General features: G+C 41.6%; 1 long non-coding RNA gene and 1 other non-coding gene across 8 annotated transcripts in view; one reads left to right on the top strand and one right to left on the bottom strand.

Moving 5' to 3' along the window:
* LOC140849289 (uncharacterized) overlaps positions 1-24,556 on the top strand; it is a 39,648-nt gene that overhangs the window by 11,067 nt on the left and 4,025 nt on the right. The window contains exons 2-3 of one of the 7 annotated variants that reach the window (XR_012131025.1): positions 2,776-11,871; positions 15,295-24,445. This is a non-coding gene — a long non-coding RNA (uncharacterized lncRNA). Of the gene's footprint in view, positions 1-2,775; positions 24,446-24,556 lie in introns of all 7 variants that reach the window. The other 6 variants (XR_012131024.1, XR_012131022.1, XR_012131021.1 and 3 more) reach the window with 6 other exon arrangements.
* On the bottom strand, positions 3,759-3,892 carry LOC140849342 (U11 spliceosomal RNA). Its single transcript, XR_012131080.1, has one exon. It is a non-coding gene; the product is annotated as a U11 spliceosomal RNA (small nuclear RNA).

Below are 24,556 nucleotides of genomic sequence, written 5' to 3'. Positions count from 1 at the left end.
GTGCTTCCTTTAACTGCTTTTGTGGGTAGTTGATTTTATTTTTTGCCTTTAGTTAGTATTTGGTTGGTCTGCTTTCTTTGCTGTGTTTTTATTTTCTCTGGTGACATCTATTTAGTCTTAGAAGTGCTCCCATCTAGAGCAGTCCCTCTAAAATACCCTGTAGAGGTGGTTTGTGGGAGGCAAATTCCCTCAACTTTTGCTTGTCTGGGAATTGTTTAATCCCTCCTTCATATTTAAATGATAATCATGCTGGATACAGTATCCTTGGTTCAAGGCCCTTCTGTTTCATTGCATTAAATATATCATGCCATTCTCTTCCAGCCTGTAAGGTTTCTGTTGAGAAGCCTGATGATAGCCTCATGTGTTTTCCTTTGTAGGTGACCTTTTTTCTCTCTCTGGCTGCCTTTAATACTCTGTCCTTGTCCTTGATCTTTGCCATTTTAATTATTATGTGTCTTGCTGTTGTCCTCTTTGGGTCCCGTGTCTCAGGAGTTCTGTGTGCCTCCATAGTCTGAGCAACTATTTCTTCCCCCAGTATGGGGAAGTTCTCAGCAATTATTTCTTCAAAGACACTTTCTATCCCTTTTTCTCTCTCTTCTTCCTCTGGTACCCCTATAATGCAGATATTGTTCCTTTTGGATTGGTCACACAGTTCTCTTAATATTGTTTCATTCCTGGAGATCCTTTTATCTCGCTCTGCATCAGCTTCTATGCGTTCCTGTTCTCTGGTTTCTATTCCATCTATGGCCTCTTGCATCTAATCTATTCTGCTTATAAATCCTTCCAGAGTTTGTTTCACTTCTGTAATCTCCCTCTGGACGTTTGTAATCTCCCTGCGGACTTCATCCCTTAGCTCTTGCATATTTCTCTGCAGCTCTGTCAGCATGTTTATGACTTTATTTTGAATTCTTTTTCAGGGAGACTCGTTAGGTCTGCCTCTGCAGATCCTTTCTCAGGTGTTGTTTGAACTATCTTGGACTGGACTAAATCTATTTGCCTTTTCATGGTGATAGCAGTGGCTGTAGGCAGCTTGCGGGTGTATCAGCTGGGAGAAGAAAGTCCTTTCCTGCTTGCTGGTTCCCTTGCCCTTCCCCACTGCCTTTGATGGTTACCTGCACTCCTGGAGCAGCCACCGGGTGAGTCCCCTAAGCTGCTGTGGGCAGGGTCTCTGTCAGAGCAGCACGGAGCCCTGCGAGGAGTGGCAGGCACGCCAGGTGTGCTCCTCCGTGCTAGCAGCTCCCCTGCCAGGCAGCTCTGTGCCAGCAGTGGCCTTTGGGTCTGCCCTGGGCAGCTGTGCCTTGGGCTGGGATTCTGGTCAGCTGCTGGGAGTGCGCCTGCTCCCTCTGGCTCTGCTGCAGGTGCGCGCGGTTCTCTACTGGGCTCCTCTGGCTCCACTGCTGTTGGTGTGCGCGAGCCATGCCTGGGCTGTTCGGTTGCACTGCTGCGGGCTCGCACAAGCCTTTCCTGGTCCCCTCCTGCACCGTTGGCACATGTATCTGCTCCCAGTCCCTTCTGGCACCGCCATCCCTGGCACGCACTGCCACTCTCCCGCTACTGGGCCGGTGTGTCGGAGTTCACACCAGTTGGAGGAACGACTGGCAGGTTGCTTAGTGCCATGAGGGGCTTCAGAGCTGCACTGCCTCCCCAGGATTTAGGGCACCTAAGTTTCCCCAGGATTCCCAGCTGCTGGCTAAGTGTGCCAGGACAACTTCATCCATCTATGGGGTCCCTGTCTCTTTAAGACTTGCAGAAAGCACTCGCTTTTCTTTTGTCTCAGGGGCACCAGTTGCGGGCAACTGCCCACAGGTTTTGCTTTTCCGTTTCTCTAATATCCAGCACCCCGTGAACCTTGTGTCTGCGTTCGAGGTGCGGATTTCTAGAGCTGGTTGTTTAGCAGTACTGGGCTTTCACTTCCTCCCCATTCCGACTCCTTCCTTCCCACTGGGTTTTGGGGAGGGGGAGCATTTGGGTCCTTCCTGGCCGTGGCTTGTATCTTACCCCCTTCGTGTGATGTTGAGTTCTCGCAGATGTAGATGTGTCCTGGCTGTTTTACTGCATCCACTGGTGTCTCTTTTAGGAATAGTTGTATTTATTGTATTTTCATAAATATATATGTTTTGGGGAGGAGATTTTCTCTGAACTACTCACGCTGTCATCTTCCCGTGATCTGAACATTTATTTTTCTTTGCTAAAAAATGTTAGGATGACAGGAGGAAAGGTACCAGTGTGTGCAAACAGCCATTGGTCTATTGCAAGGGATGCTGAGGGACTTCAAAGAGTTTTTTTCATAACTGCTATCAGGTCCAGGGCTACATGCCTTCAAATATTATTTGCTCACAGGATATAAAGCTAATCCTCATAGAAATGCTGCAAAAAAATGTATCTTTTTCAGATGACACATTTTTAGGAGACTGAGGTTCAGAGATGTTAAGTACAATGGCCAAAGGTCACAAAGGTTAGTATGTGACCCAGGTAAATTTTGAATCCAGGCCTATTTGCTTCCATGCTACACCATATGTAACTGAAACCAGGACCAAAATTCCCCTGAAAACTTAACTTGTGACTAGGACATATTGGATCTAGATCTGCGTCTTTTACCAACTAGCTCTGTGACTTTGAAGAAACCACTGTAATCTGTTTCTCAGTTTCTACACCTATAAAATGGGGTTACTACCACTAGCATTTATAAAGCAGGTGTAAAAGTTCTTTGAAAATAAAAACACATGTGCAAAAAATAAACATCATCTTGATACGTTTCTTACCTTTCTCACATAGGTCACCAGTTCTCCAGAATAATACTGCGACACACTGAGGAGGTCAGGGCTATTTGCTTGATTAATACGAAGAAGGGGAAGATCAAGGGCAGAGGCAAGCTGGAAGAAAAATCACATATACACGTTTCTCAAAAAGTCCTAGAAATCTCTTTCTTTCCAGGAATAGTAACGTACAACAATGCCTCTGGGCTTTACTCAGACCAAAGATCACTGAACTTATCAATGCCAATTAATGGTTTCTCACAACAATATAATTAAAAAAAAATGTCATCTGGATGACAGTGCTTCTCAAGTTGTGGTCCCTGGACTAGCACCATCAGCATCACCTGGGAACTTGTTAGAGATGTAGAGATGCCAGTTCTCACGCCCCACCCTAGACTGACTTAATCAGAGACTGACGGAGAGGCCCAGCAATCGGCTCTAACAAGACTTCCAGGTGACTCTGACACCCCTCAAGTTTGACAGCCTCTGTGCTATGGTAGACAGCTGCTCGTCTCTCGGTGCTACGGTAGACAGCTATTCGTCTCTGGAAAAATCAGACGTCTTGGTTGATGAGACTACTGTACTGAGTACAATCTAAGACATCATGGCAAATAAGAAGTGCCATTCATTACTTTATGCATTATTCACAAAGAAAAAACATGTTGACAATTCAACTAGGATATTCCATCAATTATAAAGCGTAACCCCAATTAAACATGAAAGAAAGTGTACCTCAGAACTGATATTCATGGTAATTCCATCAGAAGTCGCTGAGTAAATTATTTGTTCACCTATCACAAACTGCAATTACCTCGTGAGCAAGGGCCATGCTTGTGTTGTTCACCACTACTCCTTGACCTCAGAGGAGATCCTACTTTGGAGCAGAGCCTCAACAAGAATGTTTTAAATGAATAAATAAAAGGACTCAATTCATGTCTAGAGAAAAAGGACTCTGGGACTCACATTTTTAGTATACTGGTAAAATTTTTTTTTTTTTTTTTTGGGGGCTCCAGGACCAACGATCACTAGCTGCCCAAGTACCAAAAAATTATGCTTCCGAAATCTCTTGATGTCGATTCCGCACGAAGAGCATACGAGCTGCCCCACGTGTGCCACTCACGACAGAAGCCCTTTTTATATACTGGTAAAATTTTAAAAAATTATTTAGTTTAAAAATAATTTATGTTAGACACTGCAACTTATGAATTCAAACGTTAAATATTTATGGCATCTATTGAAAGTGTGCTCTCATGGAAAAATTGCCAACTTTTCAGTCTATAAAAATACTCAAATTATCTAACTTTCTGAAAGGATAAAATTCTTGGGCTGAATTAATGAAGTAATAACGAAGACCAACTCTCCCCTGGTGTCTGAGACTGTTTTCACTGCTCTCTGCTTACCTTTGGGAATGCAGCTCTGAGTTTAGTAACCATGGATGGGTTTACCCTTACACTCTCTTGCGTGATAGATGTGAAACTGTAAAGAGATAAATGGTAAGGAGATGCTCATCGTGGCCCTCATCAATGGCAAATGCTAGGCTGTCCACGTTACCTGTCAATTAATTGCCAAGCAAAAGAAAGGTCCCCAACAATCTGCATTGTGATGAGGACCTCCTCTTTAATGTTAATGGTTCAAATCATTTGGTGGGGAAACTTGCGAGGATCAGCAAGGAACTGACATACTTGCAGATTTGATTCCAACTGGTGAAATTCTTGAACCTGTGTTACATAAATACATTTAATTAAAACTTCTGAGTGGCCTCTGTGGTGTTTATTTTTCCTTCAAAACACCTAAAATAAAGCACACTACTTACTAAGAATTTTTTGGCAAATTTTTAATTTCAAATTATAATTTCAGAACTGTATAAGCCAGGTCAGAAAAGGCGACACAAAGTTCTAGAATTAGGAAATGTCCCACTGCTTATTTTCCTGTACATATATGACATAATAAGTGACTATTTCCACTTTCCAGTTTAGTATCAATAAAAGTATACTGGAGAAGCCTCTTCATTCTGAAGATTTGCAGGACTGCTAAAAAACGAAGTCAACTCACAAGTGGGGTGTTGGCACTTGCACATTTTTAAGTTTTTGATGTATTTAAATCAAAACATTCCACTGAAATTTTAATGTATATAATGCTATATATATTTTATTCATATATAAATTTTAATATATATGATTCAAAGGGTCTGGGCTATTACCAAAATAAATAATGGAAAAGATAAAAGCATCTGAGATTTACAAAGTTATTTGTAGTTGTACTATAGACTAGAATGTCCAAAAAACAACCCAAATAGTACAAGTGGGGATTGTTTGGAATGGCTTGGGAAGCTGAAATGCTAACAACGGAGTACTATATTGTGCTGCCATTAACAAGTGATGATTGTAAAAACCTCATAAAAATAAGAAAACGTCTGCTAAGAAAGTCCATCAAATGAAAACAATATTTATTATATTTCTAAAAATATATGTACATCAACTGGACAGGGTTCCAGATAAGTATTGAATGATGTTTTAAATAACAGACCTCATGGTTATTGTTCTGATACTTTGGTTTATTTTCTATTTTAAATTTAGCTAAGCATACAATTAAAACTTTAGGAATATGATCATTATACAACTATCTTCACTCTTGTGGATTCCTTTACAGTTTTGCCCTGGGTCTACAGTCTTTACCAACCTAAAAATGAGACATGCAGTGCAATTTTATTTTTGCTTTTACTACTTTACCACAATTTCGCCAATGTTTCTATGTTGTTTTCATAATTAATTTTCCAAGATTACATGTTTCCACCAGTTGAAATGTAACTTTTCACTACCATTCTCTTCATGCTAGTCATTTAATTATTTCCCCAATTTTAGGACACTGTATATAGTAGCACAGTGGGCATATTTTGCTTTTTTTGTACTTTTCTGCTTCTGACGAAATAGTCCCTTAGATATATTTCCAGAAGCAGATTGCTGGGTTGGTCAGAAAGTATGATTTCTGATTCAAGAACTGTCATTTTAAAAGACTTTCCTTACCTCCTCCAAAGCTTCTATCAGTTGCACAGTTTTTCTGCCTGCAGCAGTAGAATCATCGTAATTTAAAGACAGTATTTGTTTTGAGATCTCTCTGAACCAAGCTTGAAGATTTTCTATTAATACAGAGACAAGGAAAGACTACTGAATCCCATAATTCCCATAGCTGTGGCTTTGAATTTAATTAATCCTTTACACACTTAGTTCTTACTGACATATGCAAGCAAGCTCATATTGATTATAAATAGTAATTTTCTAAAAATAAAAAGCTATATTATTAAGCAGTTTCACAGCATAATTAACTATTGGAAATGAATTTGACAGCTTTAACTATTATTAGAGCATTAAAAAAAATAGTTCGATTTATTATCTTAAAAATCAAAATGATCTTTCAGGGGCATTTTTGAAAGGTTTCTACCTATGTGAAAAATTTAAGTGATACAACAATTTTCATGTAGATAAAATTTCCTAAAAGCAGCAGGATTAAAATAAAAGTAAATGAGTTACGTTTAGTTTCAAATCCAGTCTGCATGTCCCCTCTTATGCCAGTAGATGGCAGGCACGTAGATGAAAAAGAACCTTTATCACCTAGCGATTATTGTTGGATGAAGTATATTCTTCTGAGATGGTGAGAGTTAAGAGGTTTTCCCCTTCCCTCAAGTGCACATGAGCTGACACATGAGTTTTGCATACTTTGGTAAGTGTGGGGGAGGGTGCATTATGACTCTATAAGGCATCTAAAAACCACAGAATTAGAAACCCTGATTTAGCCTAACATATATTGAGGACAAGAAAACTATAGAAAACTATAGGGGCGTGACACAGACCACTCAAAGGAGCACAAAGCTAGAGGCAGCCCAAACTAAACTTCCCACCTTCATTTGCAATGTTAAAATCAATACAAAGATGTTACCAACATAATGACTTTCTACTTTGCCAGTTTCCAACAGTCTGTGTATACATTCCGAACACAGATATGCCTCTTTAGCAATTACCATTTTTCTCCACCCTGGTTAGGGGTTTCACTCCTGAAAAGACATCAGCAAGCTCCATCATCCGCTCTGAGCCCTCCTTCTTGTAATGCTCCCATTTGGCTTGCTTTTCTGAGAGCATTTGCTTGAACATCTGTTGAAGAGACAGAAGAGATTTACTTAAGAAGAAATCCAGATTGGGCAGTTTCCTGAGAAAGCCTGTGTGAAACCCAACTTACAAAAATATATGCCTGAACATTACCCCGAGGCCATCTCTTAAGCCTTACTACTTCAAATGAACTGAGGGGCAAGGCTAGAGCATCTCTGAGAGCTTTAAGGCTGTCCATCACCTGGACAGCCTTAACATTTTCAGAATCCCATGCTCCACCCAGCAGGATTCTGGTTCAGGTCTTGTGTAGGCCCAGGAAGCAGCATTTCCAATGTGAAATTAAACTTGATGACCATTGCTCTAAGGTCTTTTCTAGGTAACAATTTCTATGATTCTAATTTAATTAGTCAGGGAAGACTTGAGTATTATCTTGTCTGACAACTGGAGAATGAATTAAGTCACCTAAAAAAATTCTTCCTTGCTTTGATTATCCAATAATTCTGATTATTAATTCACTCATTCATAAAATTTAAACTTACAGAGTCGAACAGAGGAGGAAATGGTATAACTCAGGGTTAGTTGGTTTTTGTTTTTCTGGAAACAAAATTTAAAAACATATCTAAGGTATGTACAAAGGTATGGAGGTTTATTTCACTGAGCTCCTAAGAGGTAAGTATACGTAAGTGCTCATTTTCCTCTTAAATCCTTTGCTCCTCAGCCTCACAATGAATATTGAAAAGATGAGCAACGGGGCAGCAGACTCCATCTGCCAATGAAAGGATCAGAATTGGGGGGATTCTGCAAGGCCAGTGAAGAGGAATTTAGTAACCAGGCAGGATGCTTAATCAATGAAATGATAAGTCATAAGATGGGAACAGTGAGCACTATTTATACAGTCTGCTCTATCTGAGTGCCTGGGATCAATCAATGCCATTGGACAAAGCAGCAAAAACTTCACCCCGAGATCTTCTTTATGGACCAAATGGCTTCAGCTCTTCAAATACTCCCTCAGAGTGAACTCAGATTTCTTATCTTGTAAGATGGGATTTGGGATAGGGGATGGTCCTTAAATTAGGAGCTGCATCTTCATATAAAGATGAGAAAAAACATGGAACCAATTGGTGTGTTTATAGGAGAATCAGAAAGGGATTCTAGAAAAAGGGTTGGGGTCGGGGGGACAAATGAAAATACAAGTTAAAGGACCAAGCTGTAATGTCAGAAATTCAAATGTATCCTCGTTTTGATCGATTTGTATTGCGTAGTTGGTTTTCTTTTCTTTCGACCAGATCTTTCTCTCCTCAAAGATCTCTGACAACAACTTGGATTGATCTGTAGGCTTTTATTTTTCTGCTACCTGAAAAGACAGAAGGGAGCTGCCCATTCTATTCCAATAGATTCCAGGTAAAGATTTATGATTGGAAAGCAGGCTTGTTCAGGCAGATGACCCAGATCTGTCCTGATCTCAACAACTCTTGGGTCACTAGCATTAACTTAGGTCAGGACGCTAACTGGAGCACATTTCTTCCTTGGGGGCAATTCACCTGCCTCTGAAAGGCCAGTTTTACTTTGACCAGCTAATAAGATGCCTGGTTCCAGCTCTTGGATCTTTACTGGTTTTTTATCTTGGCTTAATCTGTCACTCTTCCTGACTATACTGAGAGCTCCTTGGGGGTACGGATATACCTTGTTCACTTTTAGATTCCTAGCACCTAGTTGGGAACAGAGTAGGTATTCAATAATACTTTGCTATTCACAGGGGAAACATTAACATTATTAAAAAGATAAAAAGGGATAGCACTTCTCACATAGTGAATCTGTGGCATCTTGTTGCACTGATGGACAGTGACTGCATTGGGGTATGGGTGGGGACTTGATAATATGGGTAAATGCAGTAACCACATTGTTTTTCTATGTGAAACCTTCAAAAGAGTGTATATCAATCATACCTTAATAAAAAAATAAATAAAAATTTTAAAAAAGGGATAGCACTTCTCTGATCTTATAAAATTACACTTAAACAAGTCACTGAAAACACTCAGCACATCCATTAACATTATGTTAAGAATCAGTATCTACTTTTCCTGGGCTACTAAATAGGGAAAACAGTGTCCTCACATACTTAGAAGATAAAGAAACATGTTGTATACCACTAACCAGGCTGAGTCAAGGTGAGTATTGGTCCTAAATGGGCATTAATATTTGGGGCTAGTTCCTGGGCCCACCTGACCCAAACCCCCAAGGTTGCTGGTGCTGGCATTCCTGGGTATTTACCAGTCTTATATCCAAAGAGGCTTCTTGCGGGATAAGAATAACCTCAGAACTTCCTCCAGTGAATTCAAAATCTTTAAAGTCCTTAAGTTGACCTTGTTTAAATGCAAACTACCCATCCTACTTACAACCTTTCTAATAGGTTCTCTTGGCCTTTCAGGTGAAGACTGGAATCCTGCAAGGGCAGGCAGGGGGCTCACTCTTCCCCAACTCTCATTTCATACCTTTATTTCTTATTCTCTTCCCTCCAGCCAGCTGGTCTTTTAGGTCCTTGAACTGGTCATGCTGCTTCCCACCCAGGACTTGGACATGTTCGTCCTCTCTCCAGAATGTTCATCATGCTCCCAGCCTTTCTCTTTGCTAACCCTCGCAGGCTGCTTCTCCAGGTCCCTTCGGAAGCTCTCGCTTCTCCTAGGGAAGTCGTCAAGGCTAGTACAACACCCCTTATTTCTGGTACTCGCAGAATGAGGTTCCTTTCCTTGAGCGTGTGTATCTCAGTTTATATTTATTTTTCATCAGCGTGATTCTCTGATTAATGCCCATATTCCTCACTAGCCTGTACTCCACAATCTTGTGCACTTTTCCATCACTGTATCCCCAAGGACAGTAGGTATGAAATGCTCATTAAATGTGTAACCTGTCCTTTTTCTGTAAGAACTATCTTAGACAGCTGGAATCTGTGGCATGAATCAGAGACGAAGCTACCGAATCCTTATCTTCTTAAGCATTGAACAAACCTAAGAATTGATTATTCATTCAATATTTTTACCTCCTTAAGTATAAACTCAAATTGTGCAGTATCCAACAGCAACTAAAAGAGGATCTTGGGATTGTACCTAGAGTCTGAGAATCTGGTCCTTGATTTGACGAAGATGTTTATTGTTTGGGTTACAGGCTAGACATAGGAAGAGAAGAGTTTCCAATTTATTAAATGTGTAGAAAATATTGATGAAGTGTGAGTTCTTAAATACTTTCCTTCATTTTCATTTATTTTAAGCATTTATGAAGTAATAAGCAGAATGTGTATTGGTAACGGCACGATAAATTATAGGACATGTATGCTACAGAGTTAAGTACAACTAAACTACTAAATATGACAACTGGATCTGACATGAAATGTCGCCTGTGATATACAGTTGAAAAAAGAGCAGCCCTTGGCTGACATGTGGGAACTTGGATTTTTTGAAGTTCTGCCATTTCGAGAGCCGATAAAAATGGTCTGATAATGGCTTTTCTGTTTGTACAATGTGGCTTATGATCAACCATTGCTTTCCTTTTGGGGAGACTGAAATTTGGGTAGGTTCCAGGCTTACACACCAGCTCCCAATAATTGCCCTGGGTACTGAGCTGCTAACAAGCTTCCCTGGTTGGCAACATCTCACTCATGCTGTCACAACCCACTGCTGGGGTAAGTAAACGTGTCCCATGTGCGGCCTCTTGGAAGGTTCTGCCTGGTTTCCTCCAGACTTTGCACCTCTCCCCTTGGCTGGTTTTGCTTTCTATCCTTTTGCTGTAATAAATTATAGCCATGAGTACTAGTATATGCTGAGTCCTCCTAGCAAATTACTGAAGCTGGAGTGGTCTTGGGGTGCCCAGACACAGCAGAGGAAAGGGATACCCACACGAACATGTGGCACTGCCAACCAGACCTGGGACTCTTCTGTTCCTTGTAAAGGCCAGAGGGTATGGCCGGCACTCAGTTTTCTGGACTGTCCACTACCGAGGCCCAGGGAGACTAGACCAAGCTTCCAAAACAGCAGTGAGTGACCGTATCACTGATGTCCTGATTCCCTGTTCAGCCTGCCAGCTGCCGCCAAGCTAAACTATTTCAAACAAAATAAACAACATGTTAAAAAAGAAAAAGTAGAGAGAATAAAAAACTGCCATTATTTGCTGCAATTGGCTTATGGGCACAATTACTTCTCTAAGAAAGAGTGAGAAAATAGGATAAGGCAAAAATATTTAGAAGTCAAAGTACAAATAGTCAAAATCAAAAATTTAAGACCATAAATACTGTCAAAAAGGTCACAGCTGATAAGGTCCAAGGTCCCTGGCAGCTGTTCTAGTACCACACATGCACGTCCTTGCTTTCCCGGCCCTCCGTCTGGTACCTCAGGGTGTCGGGCATGTCCAGAATGACGATGCTGTATGAGTGTATGTCAGGGGCGTTTCTGGTGCTTCAGTTACGGGGAAGCCTGCAGAAGGCCATTTAATATATTGATTTCTAAGTTTCTCCATCAGAAGGAGACCATGACAACCTGGAGAGGGGCTCAGTTTTCAAGGGAAACTGCAGTGGCGACTTACCATGTGTTTTCCAGGACTTATCAGGGAAGGTATTTATTTACATAGACAATTTTTTTCAGCTTCACATTTGCCTAACTAAAAAGCAAAAGGCAACCTTGTAAGGACTTCCACCTGTCTATATACTACTTGTAATTCAAGAAACATTCTGGTATTAATTGGCTTTCATTTTTGGACAGGGGACAGCTCTACACATTGACAATTAATTCCGTGGTAGAAGCCAGGCTTGGTTCCAATTGTCAGGCCTGATCTCCCCTAGAAGATCTGACCCTCCAGAATTCACACCCAGAGAACGGCGGGAATCCTGGCGACCTTGGGGTCAGACTGCAGCAGGCCGGCCTTGCCTAGATGATGTTGACTCCGAGTGTGCTTCCTCAGCAGCTACAAGGCACTGCGGAAGCATCCAGAGCCTGTGTGAAATGCCTGTAGCAGGTCAACCAGAGGGAGTATGAGAAATATGCCTTTCTTCCTGCACACCATGATCACAACACCAGAAAAGCTAAATAAGCAGTTACTTTTCCCACATATGACTCACAACCAGATAGGTAAACCGTTTGTTTCTGGTAAGTTATGACCTTGCGCAGTCAGGTCAGACAGTGGTCAGGGACAAACACGGAAAACAGATGTGGCTGAAGATAAAAGCAGAGAACTCTGGCAGACTGAGGTTGCCCCTGGAGGGGTGCAATCCAGGAGAACACTGGCTCCCCGAATGCAGGCTCGACTGTCAGGCACAGACATAGGAAGATGAAGATGAGGCTGACTCACTGTAAAACAGCAGTTAGTTTTATGATAGGATAAATCAAGGGCTTGAGTTGTTTATATGCCTGAGAAAGTAAGACTCTTGGTAAAGAAGATTACAAACTGAGTCAACGTAGTAAAATCCTCAAATTAGAACTGGAGTTTATGTAAAAAATAAACTCAACTAAAAACAGGTCCATTAGATGATTAGAACTTTAGCCATGGTATTCATGCTCTGAGTAAACTAATTTGGAGCAAGCTCTAGGCCAACATGCAAAAGGCAGAAAAACAAAACAAAACTTGAAGCATCGCTTATGAGGAAGAGTTTAGAAGACGGAGATTTCTAGCATGAAGAGAGAAGGCTGAGGAGAAATTTCATTTTCAGCTGTGAGGGATGAAGAAATCCAACCCCTGTCCTCCCTGCCCCACCCCCATGAAGCGGACACGTGGCAGCGAGGGGGACTGAAGAACACCTTGCCTGAGAGTCTTGAGATGGGGCTACTGTGTTACAGGGCAGGCTGCAGAATAGTCTGGTGTGAACAGTTTTTTAGAGACACAGCTTTACCTGAGAGAACAAGGAAGTGTTGAAAGCAGTACCCTTCTCAGGGTAGGTTCTCAAGAAAACCGTTGATGAAAAAAGTAAAGCAGAGGCTCTCCAGGGATGCTGAACAACACGATTCTTAGGGGTCTTAGGGGAAGGGGCACACAGCTCTGGATGAACGAATCCCTGAGTTATGTTGATCAAGCACTTACTACATATAAGGAACTGCATCAGCTCTGAACAAACTCCGGTTAGCTTAACCCACTTATTTTTCTATTAAACCAGGGGCTTTAAAGTCATGGTCTCTCAGACCCTGTGGAGGCATCTCATGTAATCTGTGAAACAACTAGACTTGATGGCCCATGGGGCCTCAAAGAGGACCATGACCCAGAAAACACTAAGATCCAACTTTCTGTAATTAAGCACTCTTGTCTAGCTCAATGGGCCCATGTTTTTTGTACTTCCAAAATCACACCTTTTTTCTATTGTTTCTCCAGTCTAGAATTCTTTTTACTTCAAAGTCCTAGCAAGGGGCGGTCAGCTCCTGCCTCCTGCGTGGAGCCTGCCCCAGTCACCTCCGCCCCTCCACTGTCTCTCCTGCTCTGGACTCAGATCCCATCAACCGTCTGTTTCACACATCTGGCTTTTGTTTCCTGGCTTGGCCCTTTGACTAGTTTTCCATGGTGGCTGCAACAAATTACCACAAACTCAGTGGCTTAAAATGACACAAATTTATTCTCTTGCAGTTCCAGAGATGAGAAGTCTGCCACTGGTCTCACTGGGCTAAAGAAAATCAGGGAGTCAGCAGGGCTGGGTTCCTTCGGGGGCATCTAGGGGAAAATCTGTTCTCTTGTCTTCTTCAGCATCTAGAGGTTGCCCGTGCTCCTTGGCTCGTGGACTGTCCCATCTTTACAGCCAGCAGTGGCCTGCTGAGTCTCTTCCATGATGGGTTTCTCTAGTTTTGACTCTTCTGCTTCCTTCTCAGTTTAAGGATTCTTATATGAATATACTAGACCCACTAAGAAAATCCAGGATAATCTCCTTACTTCAAAGTCAGCTGACCAGCAACATTAGTTGCACCTGCAACCTTACTCCCCCTTTGCTACCATGCCCCATGTTGAAGAGATTAGGCCATGGGCATGCTTGAGAGAGGGGGTGGGAATGCATTATTCTGCCTTTTGCAGATCTGCAGCTATACTTTTTCATACATATACGTCCAATCTCCCCAATGTGACCAGTGACAAGTTCCTTGAATGTGGAGGTAAATTTCTTCATGTTCCCTAGCACCTAACAGTATGTGATAGGGGGCTGTTCAGGTGGGCTGTTGACTTTTCCAAGTAGACACACAAACAACTTAGAAAAGCAACTTGATTCTCAACCAAGGGCTAACCAGCTTTGCATCATGCAGGAGATCTTAATTCTGAAGGCCTTTCTATAGGGTGCTATAAATGGCCACCCCTTTCTTCCATTACCTGAGTCAGCTGTATGCAGCATTAGCCACTGGATGGCAACATTTCAGTCTCTCAGGCAGTTCAGAAGCCTTGGGATATTGTCCAGAACCATCTCCTCCCTCAAATAACCTTTCAGAAATTGTTGCACTTGAGCATGTACTCTTTCACTGATAGTTGCATATCTGCTTGCCTTTGAAAATTAAAAAAAACACTTGAATTACATGAAAAAAGAAAATTATTTATCTTGAAAGTGAATCACATTCAAATTGATCCCTTGACAGATAACATTTCTACATGAGATGAGTAACATACAGGCTACAGTGGATAAGGCTCAAAGGCGAGTGGTTTATTGGACACTTTTGAAAGAGCACTGGACTTAGAATTAAGAGAACTCTAAATCCGAATTCTGGCTGTGCTTACATTAACTATTGGTGTGAATTCAGATTTAACCTTTGCATGTTGGTTTCTTCAAATGTAAACTGGAGAAGAGAATCAAGCGGTTCCTAGGACCCTTTCTATTCTTAACTTGGACAGAAAAGAGACATAAAGGGAGCAGCTCGATTGCCTTTCTCCCTGTTATTGCCGATGAGAGAGCAGAGCAGAGCAGAAACCTCAGGAGATGAGACTTCTGCAGGCATAGGAAAGCTTGACAAAGTACACTGCGGGAGGGCAAAACTGAATTTTCAAACCAGCCTTTTAAAAATTTGGTTGTCTGCTTTACCTGAAGCAAGAGTTAAATGTTAAAACAGCCTTAACCTAGTCAGTTTAGTTTAAAACTATTATAAGGTGTTTCATCAGAAGACTTTGAGAACCTCTTAAAATGTTGCCAATAAGCAATTGCAGTTTTAGAAAGTAATTTAAGTAATGAAAAATTAATGCTATGATGCCAGTAAGCATAGGAAGTGACACTTTCTCTAATATATTTCTAGGAGATATGCCAACGGTGATACTGTCTTTTGTGAATTATTTATGGAATTCAAGTTATTTGAATAAAACATGCTGAAGTTGAGTCAATATTGCTCCATCCCCACTAGAAACTGAAAAACTCAGGCAGCCAGGCTGAGGAAGGCAACTGTTTAGAAATGTCAAGGGTATTTCCCTATTAAAAGGCTTTATTTTTTATTCCTCTGTTTACTCAGGTATTTTCTTCTGCCTTGTGCGCTAATCAAAGGGACAGAATGCAGCCATTTAGAGATCAATGTCTTGAGTCTTGCTGCTTATTTTGCACATCAGAAATGAACTGAAATTACAATGACAGGGCATGGTAGGGCATGTTGTACACCTTCGGTTACCATCCTCAACATTTGTCCTACTAATGAAAAGACTAAAATTCCAGCTCATTGTGAAAGCAGTTCTATCCATAGGAGAAGGTGTTTAACAAGAATAAGTGAAGCCAACTGGAGCCATATGACCTACTGATTCATCTTAGGATGCTGACTCCTCCTTAGAACCCAAGTCTCTCATTTACAAATACTCACGTAAGTTAAAAACCTGTAATCACCTATCTTATTTGGATGTGAAAAATTCACCTTTCATTAATCATTGCACTGAAATGTCTATGTGGACATCACCCAAATTCCTTGGGAAATGTACTTAACTCATTTCCTACCCCAGAAAGCAGGCTTACAGTTTTTACAGAATCCTTCTCGATTAGCCAGACCTACCTGTTCTCTGACATTTGAAAGGTCTAGAGTATTGTTTAAAGCAGTTTTTGCAGCTTTGTAAGGTTCCCAAGCATCTGCTAGATTCACTGTGATCCCCATGTAAATACTAATTACCTGAAAGAGGAGACACTCATTCAGTATTTGTTAAATACCTACTCACTTCAAGGCAAAATTAGAGAAGACATTGCCCCCTCCTTCCAGTTTAAACTCCATCCCTGAAGAACTAAGGGTTTCAAAATACATAATAGGTGAGAGTTCTTCCTTAGGAACACTTTGGAGCAAGAATGAATTGTTGCTACTAATTCATGGAAAAATGCTAAATCAAGGTTGGAAAAAAAGCAGAGACGTTGACTAGAGCTCAAATATTTTAATCTCAGCCCTTAAAAAGTTACTGAGGACCCCAAAGAATTTTTCTTTAAATGGGGGTTATAGTGAATAATATTTATCATATTACACATTAAAACTGAGAAATTAAGAAAAAATTATTAATTTAAAATAACACTAAACATGGACCTCTTCTCTCTCCTCATCAAACATCTCTGGGCCTCTGCTGGCCCCTGGCAGGCTGGGAGGCATGGGGCGCAGGACTCAGCCCCCACACCCTGCCGCTCCCCTACCGGCCTCCTGGGGCCTCCCTGCCTCAGGGTCCTCCGGGGAGCCTTCCTTGGCTGCCGCCCCAGGTCAGCCCTAGAGGGATGCTCTGAGCTGTGCACGTGCTGAGAACCATGAGACTCCAGAAAGGGGCGACAGGGTAGAGGCCGGGGGTGCCTCCCTCCAATGGCCGAGTGGACCCCGAGCTGGCTCTGCAGCTGATGCCTGCGCTGGGCTCCGGATGCAGCCCCTCCTGGTTCATTTCCAGCCAGAGCTGTAGTGACAGGCTGCCAGGTGCCGCCCGGCCCTAGGCCAGACGGGCCTCCACGGGCAGGGGCCCCACGTGTCCAGCCAGCCCAGCTTGTGGCCCGTCACACCATGGCCTCTTGGTGAGCCGTCCACCTGCAGCCCCTGCAGCATATCTGCCTCATGTGGCAAAGAGGACAGGAGAAATAACAGTCTGAAGACAAGGGACTGACCAACTCCTGGCGGAGGTCAGGACTGACTTGGCAGGACGGCTGGGTGGGGATGAAGCGAGGGCCAGAAAACAGGCCGATCAGGGATGGCCTGGCATGGCCGCCCCGATCCAGCATCACAGAGAGGGGGGCACAAGGGCAGGACGGCAGGTGACACGGGGGCTCCCCCAGCTGTCCCTCCAGATGGCAGAGCGACAGCAGGACCGGTCTGCTCAGAGGCAAGAGGACTTCCTTGCAGGGGCCTGAGGTTCAGATGTTCGGACAGCTCTGGAAGTTAACGGGGACAGAGCGTGTTGGGGGTTCCTCCTGACCTCCGACCTCCCTCGCATACAGGAGCGGAAAGGAGAGCAGACCAGACCCCGAAGACAGTGCCTGCTAGGAGGTCCCACGACTGAAAAGAAAAAAAAACCCACAAAGAAAAAAGAGAAAATGCAGGACCCAAAAGCCCCCTCCCTGCAAAGCCACTTTGCCCCTAAAACAGAACTGCGTGCTCTGAAAAAAGAACCGGGGGCTCCCGAACGAGCAATACCTCAGAAATGTAAAACACGCGTGCCGACATTAACAAGACCAGCCGTGGCTCGTGGCCTGCTCAGGGCAGCTGCGGACCGCACGGCCCCCAGCGGACTCCCAAGGGGGAAACGCCCGCCGAGCACCCCCCAGCCTGCCATCCAGCAAGCGTAAGAAGGTTCCGGGCCTGTGAGCTGTCTCCCTGCCTACTCCCACCTGACAACCACCCCAAAACGTAGTGACCGAGACACCCTTGACCTGGCCTGAGGCTTTGTGCCTTGGCTGGCCCCGGGGGCTGTTTACTGCAGGTCTTGTTGGGCTTTTCACCCCACCTCCAGGCTGCTGGTGGCCAGCCAGGATGACGCGGGCCTCCCTAGAGCAAGTCCGCACCTCCCGGCACAGAAGCGGTTCTCAGAGCAGAAACAGAGGTCAAGGCCGCACACCAGCATTGTTCAGTCCGCTGTTCACGACGTGTCATTAAGAGCCCTCCGACCCGAGTGAATCCCGACGCTACCACAGCGTCCGGGGGAAGAAAGGGACCCTGTCTCTTGATGTGAATAAGGGGAAGTCCTGTTGCCGAGGGCCAGCCAGGGTGCTGGGACAGGGGATGCTGTGGCTGCTTCTGCCACACAAGGACTCGCATTTCCTCTGATCTACCTTCCTGAGAATGTTATTTGAGGATATGCTTCCACAGAAGGAGAGAGGGGACTGAGAAAGGGGAGGATATGGGGCAGAGACTCCAGGAGCAGGGGGTGGGGTGGGGGTGGTGCTCTCAGGACAGCCCGCGCGAGGGACCGCTGGAAAGAAGGGAGGAGAAACGAATCAGGGACTTCAGTCTGGCTCCACCATTGGATGTAGGCTCTGCGGGTCGTTAGAAATCCCCTGGCGGGTAAAGAGCCTGCTGGGGTCCAGCCCAGCACTGCCTGTGGTGTAGCCCTGGGCAAGTAACTAAATGTCTTCACACCTCAGTTTCCCCACCTATAAAAGGATAATAATTGGCCCTACAGCACCATTAAATGTTCAATTAATAACTTAAAAAAAGCCCTCAGGAAAAAAAAAACAACATAAATTTTTGTTTTACATGCTAACATACATATTTTTTTAACAACAAAGGAAAAAAACCTCAAGTTTTCCCAAAAATATTTGTGAAAAGACTGGCATTGTTCTGATATTTTTTCAAGTCTCTGTAATGTCTGGCTTAACTGAAGACAGCTGGATTTACATTCTGTTTCTACTGCAGGTTCACTTGTCACGTGGCCTCTGGAATTGCCCTGTATGCTGGGGAAGAAATGAGAGCAAAATGGCAAAGAATGTCTTAATTTATTATGAAGACAGTTTTGACCTCACTGACCCCTTGAAGGTAGAGATTTCAAGGGGTCCCGAGTTCAAGTTGTAAAAATCCCTTGACTGGAGGAAACAGCATTATTTTTGCAGTTCTGTACCTACCCACTTCAGTGTGTCTAAAGCTGGGGAGCCAGTGAAGCTCTGCCAAGACTTACCTGTGAATTCCTGTGGCCTGGTGATTCTTTCTTTTTGGTGGGAGTGGATTAGGCACTGAGATTTGATCACCAAGTCCATTTCTTTCATAGTTACTGGACTAGTCATGTTTTGTTTTTCTTCCTGACTCATATTTGGTAGTTATAATTTTAAAAAGCTTGTCCATTTCGCAGAGTTTTCAAATGTACTGGCATAAAGTTGTTCATAGGTTTTCTTATACTTTTAAAAATTCTTTGTCCTAGGTCTTCTTTTTCCAACTTAATATATTGAAATTTCTCTCTTGCTCTCTCTCTGTAGTCAGTTTTACCAAATAAATATCTATTTTATTACATTTTTCAAAATAGCTTTTGCTGTATTGATCTCATTTCCTTTTTGTCTAGTTCAATAAATTTTCTGCTCGTATATTATCAACTTCCTTTTACTCTGCCTTTTCTAACTTCTTAAGCTTAATATCTAACCCATTTAATTTTAATTTTTTTCAAGTAAGTGAATTTAAGTTTCTGTATTCACCTTCAAGTTATAGTCATTTCCTATAAGCTTCACTGTGTAGCATTCTGATACGGTGCAAGTCTTAGTATTTTTTCATTTACATTGTGATTTCCTCTTTAATGTAAGTTATTTGGGAGTATATGTATTTCCAAACATTAAAAATATCTTTTTAATTTTGGTTTCTAATTCAAATGCACTATGGCAGGAGAATATAGTCCCTAGTCTAACACTGGTTTTTTTAACTTTGTTGAATTTTTGACTTCCTTCGTGATCCAATGCATATTCAACTTTTCAAATACACATGGAACATCCATTATGTATTTTGGGGGGAGCAGGATTATATATAGAAAAGAAGTACATTAAAATTTCCTATCATTAAGGAAAAAAATCAAATTTTCCACATTATTCTGAGTTTTCACACTTTATATATTTTGAGTATGTTACTGAGTGTGGATTATTCTTTTTAATATGACACACACATATGATCCTTCTTTGTCCCTATTAATGTGTTTTCTTTAAAATTCTCTGTGGTGTGATATTATTATTTCTCACTAGCTTTTTATTGGATGCCACTTGCCTGACATATCTTTTTTTTAACTCCTTTATTTCCATGTGCCAGGGTGTTTTTTTTAAAGTAGTACATCTTGTAAACATTATGTAACAGGATTTTGACCTTTCTTAATATTAAAGGCGCTTCCGTTTCTGATTATAACATTGTGGTCAAAACTTCTTTAATTATGCTTAGGCAAATGAAGTTAGACTACCAGAGTTTTCCCCTAGGTTGTTCAACTGCTAGCCCATGAGTGTGACGCACTCTTAGTTAGATAGAAAGCATCACCTCCTCTGTGTAGGCTGTGTCCTCCCCAGGAAAGCTCCTCATCCAGGTCCCTTATCATAGGTAATCTGTGATTCAATGGCTGGGAAGAAGTGAAGGAAAATCTGCTACCTGAATTACAAAATGATCTGATTCACTGTACTTTGTTAAAGTTCTATGCGCAAAGAGAATATTTCATATAAATTAAGTGTGTTAAGTCAGTTCTATTCCTTTAAGAATTACTGCTTTTAAGTGAAACATTTAAAAAGTTACAGCATATTCCTGCAGTATTTACACTTCAGCAGCCCCATCAACATTAACATAGGGATAAAACATTATAAAAGTGAAATTCTTATTCATAAAATGACAAATTAGATAAACTCTGATGGTTTAGATTCATAAAATAGAAAAGAACAAAGAAATGCTTACATAACAGTTATAATCTCAGTAGCTAAGGCAAGATATATTTTAATGCATAGTTTGACCTTCAAAGTATCCATTGAAGAGAAAAACCAGTAGGTTGGTCAGGAAATTTTACTCAGATTTTTTTCTTCTTCATGTTATGATTTATAAAATTCTCAACACACTTAAAGTAATTTTGCCAGTAATTTTGTCTCCTTATTTACAACATTTTGACCTCTGAGTTAAAGGCCAAAAGAATACAAAGTCAGTTCTGCAACAACCTCATTGTAGAGAAAAGACAGATCAATAGTAATACTTGCCCAATTATCTGGAAAGTATTTATCCACTATCTCCCTCACTTTTGCTTGATGGGTGTGAAGGATGGAAGGTTCAAAGTAGAGAATCACATACAGCATGGCCGTGCTGCGATGCTCAGGCAAAGGATACGCCGAGACCTGGATCACCCGGAGGAGGGAGCTGTTACAACATCTAAATGTATACAGGTGCCAAATAAATGACCCAGTCCTGGGGCCTATCAGTCTCTCACAAGCCACCTCCTTTGAGGGTCCTGGGCACCAGATGCAATTCTCAGACTGTGGTATTATAAGGGATGCAGTGTAACCAGGGCCTTCCCTCTCCTCTCCAACCACATAATGTCATCTTTCTTCCAAATTCAAAGTCTTCCTTAAGAAAAAGGAAAAAGTTTGAACCCCATGTCTCTCACTAGCACATGTCTCTGTCTTTCCCATCACAGCCAATCTCTCGGAACTCACAGACTCATCTCTCTGCTGCCATTTGCCCACTTCCTGAAGCTTGGCCTCCACCATCACTCCTGGGATTTCCTGGGGTCACTCACACCCTCACCGTCACTCAGTTCGGTGGCCTCCTTGTCACACTCCCACTTCAATCCTCTGGGCAACGGGTCCTCTCCTCGCTCTGCTCTGCTGGCTGCTCGTCTGCCTGTCTTCTAAATGCTGATGTGTCCCCAGGCTCCATAACCTCCTGCGTTAGGAATCTTTGACTCCAATGATTCTGGTTTATACTGGGTTCTGAATAAATGTCCACAAGTATTATGGAGACCTGGGATTTGCAGGTAGCTCCTGACTTTAAGTTGTCTTAAAAAAAAGGGAAAAAAAGGTCTCTTTTTTACACTTAACTTATTCATACAAAAAACAGGCTACCTAAACAATTGCACAGAGCACGTACTCACTGTGATTAATAACAGTCTATCATAAATTATCACAAGTATACAATATAAATTATCACAGGTACAGTTCTTTATTCTCTTCTAGTAAGAAAGTATATAAAATACATAAAATTATGTTCATTTCAGAAAAATAGAAGTCAAATGATAATTTTCTCATCCTTTTAAGTAAGTGAATGATACATATACTGGAGAGGAAAGGGAGATGACTTACAAATGCTGCAGGATCTTTACAGCCCTGCTTGTGCTGCCTCCTTTGCTCGGACTGCCCTAAATGTCCCCTTTGTCACCTGTCGCAATCTTGCTGGCCCTGTTATATACTTCATGGCACCCCGTGCTTCCCCTTAGATAACACTCGTCTTGCTTTACTGTAATCCCTTTAGCTCTCTGTCTTCTATCTTTACTACAAGCTCATTACGGGTATGGCTTGCCTTCATCAGCGATGGATCCCCAGCACCGAGCACACAGACAGGCATCTAATGCACACTCAGTAACCATTTCTTGAATGAATGACTAAAAGAATGCAGCATCTTTCAAATATAGCTCAAATCCCATCTCCTCCCTGAATCTCCAATTCTGCCCAAATTAACATCCCTGTTTCCTCTATTATCCCATAGCACAGTTCAAAAGGTTTTAGATAGTTTTTAGTTGCTTTTACTCTTTAAAGGAAGAAAGAAGGGAAGGAGTAATTGAAGAGGAAAGGGAAAGCAGTCTTTTGGATCATTAAGATCTTAACAGCTTTAATCTCCACCTGACTGTAAACGTCGTCAGATCTTAGTCGGCCAATGACCATACTGATGAAGGCTTCATTGATAGGCACTCTCTGGAAATAACTCTCAGGATAGTTGGGTGGTCTCTTGGCTCCTGATTGGCTGGAATAACCTGTACTTCGGAGCAGCTTACAAATATCATCCATATTTGAATCAGCAGAAGATCGAGCAGCACTGAGTCAGGTTCACAGTGGGAAATAAAGGGTCAAACAAATGCACATATTAGAAACTTGAAAGCCCAACGAAACAGAATTCACTATACCTTGACTTTACGTAGTTTTAGATATAGCTGTGGTTTAATTTATACCCTTACGATTCAAAGTTATATTTTCAAAAAGCCTGTTATAATATAGCAAACTTATAAGATGGATTCTTGTATGTCTATAGTTCTATGTAAAGGTCTATAATCCCTTTCCCAAAATCACTGGGGCTAGATTTGTTTCAGAATATGGCATTATTCAAATACAAGAAAGTAATAGGATGCTTAGATCATATGTGATATGATAGGTAGGGTCTCAGTTGGTGTTCCATAATCCACACATATTTCTGCAATAAAATTTACGAATATTCACAAGTGAGGTAAATAATGCTATCTCTAGCTTCATATCTGCTCTGATCGGGTTTAACTCCAAATGATTTCATATTAGCTCAGATTTTGCTGCCAAAGGAGTTACTTGGTGTGCATGTATTTTTTTCATGCTCTTTGGATTTCACAACTGCAGCTAAAGATTGTGAACCTGCACTGTTTCACAAATTAAAAATAATTTTTAAAAATCATGTCAGTTTCAAGTGGGATATATATACTAACTGGATTTTCTTGGCAAGGTGCACCTTCTATAGAGATTTCATCAAAACATGATTTTTAGGGTGGTTTGGAATAGTAACCCCTCAAAGAGACTCAAAGAATCTTACACTTGCAGATGACCTCCTATTTGATGTAAAAATCTCCTTTACTACAACTCTGACTTGGAATTTTTCAGTGTCAGTTCAATAATGGGTCCTCATATTCTAATGAATTGGCTGTTATACCCAAAGGGACAAAGCTAGATTGTCAAAGCTGGGCTTGATAAGCAAACTTTTTTCTTCTTCTTTATGTTATTTATTATTTTTGGTTTTCCAGGTGGTTTCCCAAATATAGGCAAGGCCATTCAAATTTCATTTTTTAAAAAGTGGGCATTAAAATAGCTCATCGTCAAACATGTGAATGAATGATACACACTGGTGGATAATCTCACATACTATTAAGCTGAAAGGCAACAAACTAGTTGAGCAGCCTAAGATTCATTTATGCTGAGGAGACAGCAGTACCAGGTGTCACTGAAAATACAAGGTCCCTAAACAATCTCCTTTTCGTTGAGGATCTGCCTCTTTGTGCCATTAATTTTGCCCCAATGTACACATTTCAAAATGTTAATTCTAGTTTGCACATCTTTAGCCCAAGTTCCTAATGGACTCCTGCTAACTGTCTGCTTTTTTCCCAGAATTTGACTATTTCTAACATGGACTTTGTATCCAGATTTTTGATGCATTAATTTAAAAAATTGGAACCTATGCACTTGGTATTGGGATTACAGTTAATTAAGTTGGCTCCTATTTTAACCCTACTTCTTGGTGTCACAGCACTGTACAGACATATGTAACTCATGATCATGATGTGTGCAGCTGTTTGTTTTCTTTCCACATATATACGGGTGAGAACTTTCAACCCAACCTTGAACGATAACTTTTCAAAGTCATCAGCCAGAAAATGACAGTGGAAGACACATTCATTTCCTTCCAAGAGCCAAAGAGCAATATTGGAAAACTTAAAAAAATAAATAAATAAACCAAAAAGAACATTCATTAGACTTCCACAATTCTCAAATTTATCTTGCAGGTAAAGAAATTTCAGATATGTAATTTATTAATGTATTCTCCCATACTGTAGGATGCCTTTTTGTTCTGATGGTGTCCTTTGCTGTACAGAAGCCTTTTAGTTTGATATAGT

The sequence above is a fragment of the Manis javanica genome, chromosome 4 (genome assembly GCF_040802235.1).
Source record: "Manis javanica isolate MJ-LG chromosome 4, MJ_LKY, whole genome shotgun sequence".
Taxonomy (NCBI): Eukaryota; Metazoa; Chordata; class Mammalia; order Pholidota; family Manidae; genus Manis; species Manis javanica.
Note: the sequence above shows the minus strand (reverse complement) of the source record. Positions and strands in the feature narration are given on the sequence as shown.